The sequence below is a fragment of the Trichechus manatus genome, unplaced genomic scaffold (genome assembly GCF_000243295.1).
Source record: "Trichechus manatus latirostris isolate Lorelei unplaced genomic scaffold, TriManLat1.0 scaffold00101, whole genome shotgun sequence".
NCBI lineage: Eukaryota > Metazoa > Chordata > Mammalia > Sirenia > Trichechidae > Trichechus > Trichechus manatus.
Window position 1 is genome coordinate 2,465,733 of NW_004444037.1, and position 6,954 is coordinate 2,472,686.

General features: G+C 39.3%; 1 pseudogene; it reads left to right on the plus strand.

The window, feature by feature from the left end:
- Nucleotides 1-1,008: 1,008 nt before the first annotated feature.
- LOC105756628 (ferritin light chain 1 pseudogene) lies at nucleotides 1,009-5,538 on the plus strand (annotated as a pseudogene).
- Nucleotides 5,539-6,954: the final 1,416 nt, after the last annotated feature.

The following is a 6,954-nucleotide window of genomic DNA, read 5'->3' on the forward strand; positions in this document are numbered from 1 at the left end:
GAAGTTTACATGTAACAATGATGCTGAACAGGTTTCAGTGGATCTTCCAGACTAAGACAGACTAGGAAGAAAGGCCTGGCAATCTGCTCCAAAAAAATCAGCCAACACAAACTCTATGGATCACAATAGACCAATTCCATTGTGCACGAGTCTGGGGTCAACCTGACAGTAGCTAACGACAACAACAGTCTTCTATCTAGCCTCTCAGAGTTAATGAAAAATCACTGGGACCTAGGAAGATCTTAGTCCCCAGCTTTTCCAATGGCAGATAATATTAAGTCCCATGCATCCTGATACTACATTAAATCTCATTTTTTAAATGACATCTCAATATCAGCCAGTGCTCTGCCATTCTATAAGAATAAGTGCTATCTGATGAAGTCACAGACCCAGAGAATTTTACTGCCATCCTCCATCCCAGAGGAAAAAAATAAGTAATAAAAGTGACAGAGCAGAAAATTAAGTTCCGTAATTTACTGAAATTTATATTTGTTGTGATTTTAAAATTCATCTGCTAATCTACATAATGTTCTGAGTACTAGCCACACTCTTCAAGTCCCCTACCCTGGATCACTCTCAGTAGAAAACCTCTAGTTCTACTTCAGAGAGAATAATATCGTCATCCAGCTAGAATGATTTTCCACTCCCATCTCCCACACACATTTTACACACAACCATAACACACTTACCTGCATCTACACCCAGTCAAACCTTCTTCTCTCCCCTTTGGTGGACGGATTTGTCTCCCTCTGTTTAGAGGAGCTGATGACCACCGAAATTTGTCTTTCTGAGAGGTCCTAAGCATGGATGGCTCTCGAGCAGTCATTTTGATAAAGTTCTAGGCTGAGCTTATATGAGTTAGACTGTATTCTAACTTCTGCTCCACAGTAACTATGAAAGTCCCCTGAATTTTCCCAGTGTCAGCACTTCCAAGTAAGCTTTCAATAACTGTTACTATGATTGAAGTGATACTGTTACACAGGATGGGCAGTCTATAAATGTTTGCGGATGATAGTAAGGTAAGTACTCTCCGACAGCAAAAATCAAGCTAACTTTTCAATTTTAGAAGGTTCGTTCCTTAAAACTAAGAAAGGGTGGGTCTTTGTGGGGCACTGGGCAAGACCCTATATACTTTTATAAAAGTAAAACAAGATTTAAATATCAAGAGTACCTTTGCAGAGAAAACTGCATAACCAAAAGGCAGAGCAAAGAACGGATATGAGAGGAGCAGTAGCACGCCCCCATGCTTTTCGTTGGTGGTAGGGAGGCGAGAAGGGAGTGGTTTTGACTAGATATTTAAAACACGTCTCAAGAATGTTTAGCATCATCCGGTAGAGCCCCGTCCTTTGCCTACAGCTGTCTCCCTGAGTCACTGCCTGTCTTAGTCATCTAGTGCTGCTACAACAGGAATACCACAAGTGGATGGTTTTAATGAAGAGAAGTTTATTTCCTCATAGTCAATGAAGGCTAAAAGTCCAAATTCAGGGCATCAGCTCCAGGAGAAGGCTTTTTCTCTCTGTCAGGCTTCTTCTCTTCAGTGTTCCCCTGGACTAGGAGCTTCCGTGCGCAGGAACCCAGGTCCAAAGGACGTGCTCTGCTCCCAGCACTGCTTTCTTGATGGTATGTCTCACTGTTCACTTCTGTCTTTCATATCTCAAGAGATTGCCTCAGGACACAATCTAGTCTTGTAGATCAGGTCCTGTCTTACTAACACAACTGCCACCCATCCTCCCTCATTAACATCATAGGGGCAGGTTTTACAACATACGGGAAAATCACACAGTACCAGGAATCATGGCCCAGACAAACTGATATTACACATTTTGGGGGGGATGTAATTCAAACCATGACACTGCCCAAGTTCTCCCAAATGAAGGTAACTTCCCATCTCTACCAGCAATGGCTCTGACCACCAAATTCTCTGTCAACATTGAAAAGATTTTAAAAAAAGAATTCCATGCCTGACATGAATACCAAAAGCCGTCAAACTTCACACAACACAAGAATGAAGCTTCCCTTCCCTAAAGAATGGACACGACTGTAAATAACATGCCAAACTCCTAGACTGGAGTGACCCTTAGCAGTTCTTCTGTCCCCATCCAAGGGCAGACTTCAAGACATAGGTGCTGCTGACATACTCCACCTGGTAGCATGTAGGATTTGTTCATTTATGAGACTTGTAATTACCAGGCCTATGTAGATGCAGCTAAATGCATTTTTCTAACATTTGTCACTTTAAGACAAGAGACCTTTATAGAAATTGTTCATTCTTATACATTCCACTCCAAAATCTACTAATTTCCTCTTTCCATTCATCTCTGAGAAATCCTATATCCAAGACAAATGGGATTTAGTATAACATGCTTTCAGTGATACCACAATGAGTAAGACTATTTTAAGAATTCTATTCATCTATTCTTAATAAATATTATGATACTAGCACTTAGGCATTCTGAAGTGACTTTCCAAAGCAGATCTCAAGCTCTTTACTAACACAAATGCATTAAATCTCTATTTTTCTTGCAAAACAAGTTAAGAAGCCAGAGAGCTAAAACATGATTCCTGTAATGCAACCGTATGGCAGGCCACCTAGAAAAGGCCCATCTTTAAAAAAAAAAAAAAAATAGGGGGTTATGTAAAAGATTGATTTGAGGAATAGTACCATCTCATCCAGGAGGCCTGATGGTACAGTGGTTAAGTGCTTGGCTGCTAACCAAAAGGCAGCAGTTCGAACTCACCAGCCACTCTGCAGTAGAAAGATGTGGCAGTCTGCTTCTGTAAAGATTACAGCCTTGAAGACCCTGTGGGGCAGTTCTACTCTGTCCTAAGGGTCACTATGAGTCAGAATTGACTCAACAGCAATGGGCTTTGTTTTGTTTTTTGTTTTTTTACTGTCTCATCCATTTCCAAGTCAGGCTAACCAGAAAATATTGGGTAACTGTGAAGGATTCACTTGCTTGCCATTCACTTATTTAAGTAACATTTCTTAGGTGGCTACAGGGTGCTGGGCACTGAGTTAACCTGGGGATATAATGAAGAAAAGCCCTGTCGTTGTAAAATGTATAATCCAGAAGAGCAGAGATACCTGTTTTTAAAAGATAATAATAAAATACTGTGGAATATGTAAATACTAACGTGTGTGTGGAACATAGAGATGGCAACTAGAAGGTAGTGGATAACTTTGTGTAACAGAATGGGAAGATATTCAAGAAAAGACTGCCCTAAGATATAATATCTGTTTTGGAAGATTGAGTAGGAGTTTGACAGTGTTGTAGGTATTCTCTTTCTGAAAAACAGGTATCCTTGTTGATAGTAATGAATGCATTACAACAAATTTTCATGGCTTCCCTGAAGACATACTGGAAGATCTATGCGTGAGTTAGAAGATAATAACTCTTCCAGCCTCCTTCTCCTACTTGAAGTGTAGTGTTGTGAGGGCCTAACCAATATATCACAGAAAAGTGCCTCTTATTATAAAAATATGACTGTACTTATGGTCTCTGTTTCTTCTGCTCTCATAGCTGCTTAGAAAACAAAGTTAGAGGTGGAGCAGCAAAAATGGCCAGTCCTCACATTTTACAAATGAGGAAATGGCAGCACAGGGAGGTTAAGTATTTTTCCCCAAACTTGCACAAATAGTTAAAGTGGAGTCCAAAACCCAGAGAATCTTATCAGATTGAACTCTCAGTCCACTGAAAATCTCAGAGTTCACAGATTACTTCATTTCCCAGTTACATACCTAAAAATTAATTATATGAGTACTTATTTTACACAAAATTATGAACTGCTTAAGGGTAGTGTCTCAAGATTGAATAGACTTTGCTGTAGAAACAGATAAACCCAAAAATCAAAGTGGTTTAAAACATCAAGTTTGTTTTTCACTCACACAAAGTCAGTGTGTCTGGTGGAGGCTCCAGGCTCTCCTCCATTCAATGACTCAGGGATCCAGGTTCCGTCTTGTGATGCTACTTTCTCAACATCTGGCTTCCAAGGTTGCTACATCAGGGTAAGAGAGAGATGGTGGTGGCATGCTGACTCTTAACTACCCAGTTCAATATTCACAGTCTATTGGTCAGAATTAGTCACATGGCCCCAGCCCAGCTATAAGGGAGGATGGAAAATAAGAGAAATATATGAATATTTGATAAGCACTAATACTATGTCTTTTGTCATTGAATCTCCAGCTAGCGCAGTGTATGACACAGAATATGTGCTCCACAAAGGTAATCGAACAAAGAAATGAATCTACTGTTTTCAAGTACTATTTTTAGCAATATCAGGGGATATGAAGATATACAAGGCATAATTCTTGTGTTTGAGGAGCTAAGAACCTGAACATAATTGTCAAATTAAATGCAAATATACTCCCAAACCAAATAAAATTAACACTACCCAGCAATGTGGACTAAATGACAAGTGAGTGGTCTTCAAGAAAAAACGGAAAGAGAAAGATTTAGAGTGGTTAGGAAATCCAGTCCTTTATTTCCTTTTATCCTGAACTTAAAACATATCTACAAAAGTTTTGGAATCTTATTGTATAATCCTACTTATATGAAATATCTAGAATAGACAAATGTATAGATATCGAAGTTTATTAGTGGTTACAAGAGGCTGGCAGAAGGGAGAGAGAAAGGAAGACACAAGGATTAGGGGACACTGAGCTTCTGTTAAGGGTGATGTTTGAACAACATGATGAACATAATTAATGTCACTGAACTGCATATGTGAAGACTGTTGAAATGGCAGATGTTTTGTTACCTATGTATTTGTCACAATAAATAAATGAATAATTTTTTGTTGTTGTTTTTGAAAAACGGTTTGGAATCTGACAAGGGGGCCCAGCAGACCCACAATCTGTTTCTTGCTTTAACACTGGACAGAATAGACCTGGGGACTTCCCCTACTCCAACCTCTGATCTCCTTTCAACCTCCTCTCCAGGTGCAACTTCCATGACCATTCTCTTGGCCGTCTTCAGTTTCCAGGACCAGCTAACACCATTTTATTTGTTGGTTGGTTGGTTGGTTGGTTTTGTTTTGTGTTTAACTCTTTATTGCCATCTAATCATAAGCTCCCAGGTCCATCAAAACTATTCCACTGATGGCGAGGCCACAGTCAACCAACTGGTGGACCTGCATCTGTGGACCTCCTACATCTACTTCTCTCTGGGTGTCTATCTCAACCATGACAATGTGGTCTTGGAAGGCATGGGCTGCTTCTTTTATGAGTTGGCAAAGAAGTACAAGGATGCCGAGCATCCCTTGAAGATGAAAAACCAGCATAGTGGCCACTTCCTCTTCCAAGATGTGTAGAAACCATCCCAAGATGAGTGGAGTAGAACCCTGGATGCTATGGAAGCTATCATGGCCCTGGAGATGAACCTGAACCAGGCCCTACTGGATCTGCATGCCCTGGGCTCTGCCCAAATGGACTCACATCTCTGTGGCTTCCTCGAGAGCCATTTCCTAGACAATGAGGTGAAGCTCATCAAGAAGATGGACAACCACCTGACCAGCCTTAGCAGGTTGGCAGGCCCCTAAGCCCAGCTAGGTGAGTATCTATTCAGAAAGCTCACCTTCAAGCATGACTAGGAACCTCCAGAACCCAGTGACCTTTGAAGGACCCTTCTGGATTCCCCTGGCACCAAGGCTACTGCCTGAACCTCTTCCTCCAGCCAAGAAGGAGCTTTTTAACCACCTTGGAGCCTTTTCCCAGGTGGTAGACCAAATAGATGAAATAATAAAGCTTCTTTCTGCAGCAAAAAAAAAAAAAAGTTTTGTAATCTAATTGCAAGCATTGGGGACAATGTTACAAAATCATTCCTAACTTTTTTTTTTTTTAACTCTAGAGAAACAAAATATTTCCAGATATGAGTATTTTCTGTTTTTTATATTTATATAAGATAAACTCATACCAGAGCAACTGAAGTGGCCACCACTAATGTTAAATCCAGACTTCCTAACTTTTGCAGCAGTAGAAAATGACTGCCGAGTGACAACGGGAACATTTTTCATAGAAATTCCAGGTAATTTTGAGTAATAAAGAATCATGTGAAAAATATCATTTTCTGGTCAAACACTGGCCTTTTTTAATGCATATTGTTAACCTTAAGTATAGGAAATTAAAGAGCTAGCTGTAACATTTTATAACAACATCTTAGCCTGATCTCAAGTTCAAAGGTTTGCAAATAGGTGTGTAAACTGATAAAACGTTTCTGCGAAGCAGAAATCAGAAATCAGAATCAGGAATCATAAAAATGTTCACATGATATGACAACTAATTTCCTTTATAAGTATCAATCCTAAGGTAATGCTGACAAAGATTTCATCAAAACAATATCCATGCACCATTATTTATCACTGGGAAAAATGACTGTACAAAAATAATCATACAACCTAAATGTACAATTCTGGGGAAATGATTAAGCAAATTAAATTACATCCATATATGGGAATATTATGCAACTACACCTTGCACGACTATGTCATTATCCAACATTTCGCATTGATAACAATAGCAAAAAATCTACTATCCAACTATTTTGTGCATTAAGGACATATGTCTAACAGTAACGAACATTAATGTACAAGGTGACAGTAATACTGGCTGTGATGGTTAAGGTTATGTGTCAACTTGGCTGAGCCATGATTCTCAGTGGTTTGGCAGTTATGTAATGATGTAGTCATCCTCCACTTTGTGATCTGATGTCATCATCCTCCGTTTTCTCATAAAGATTTCGCATAACAACCTGGCCTTTGGAACACAGTGTCAATAAGTGAGGAGAGAGTATATTAAAATGGATGGTAACAGATTCAATGATAGCTATCAAAATATCAAATGGTTCATCCTCTGAACCAATATTTTCACTCCTAGGACTCTATTGTACAGAAATACTCTTAAAACTGTGAAAAAAAAATGTGTTCAAAGGTATTTGTTGCAGTATGTTTAAAATATCA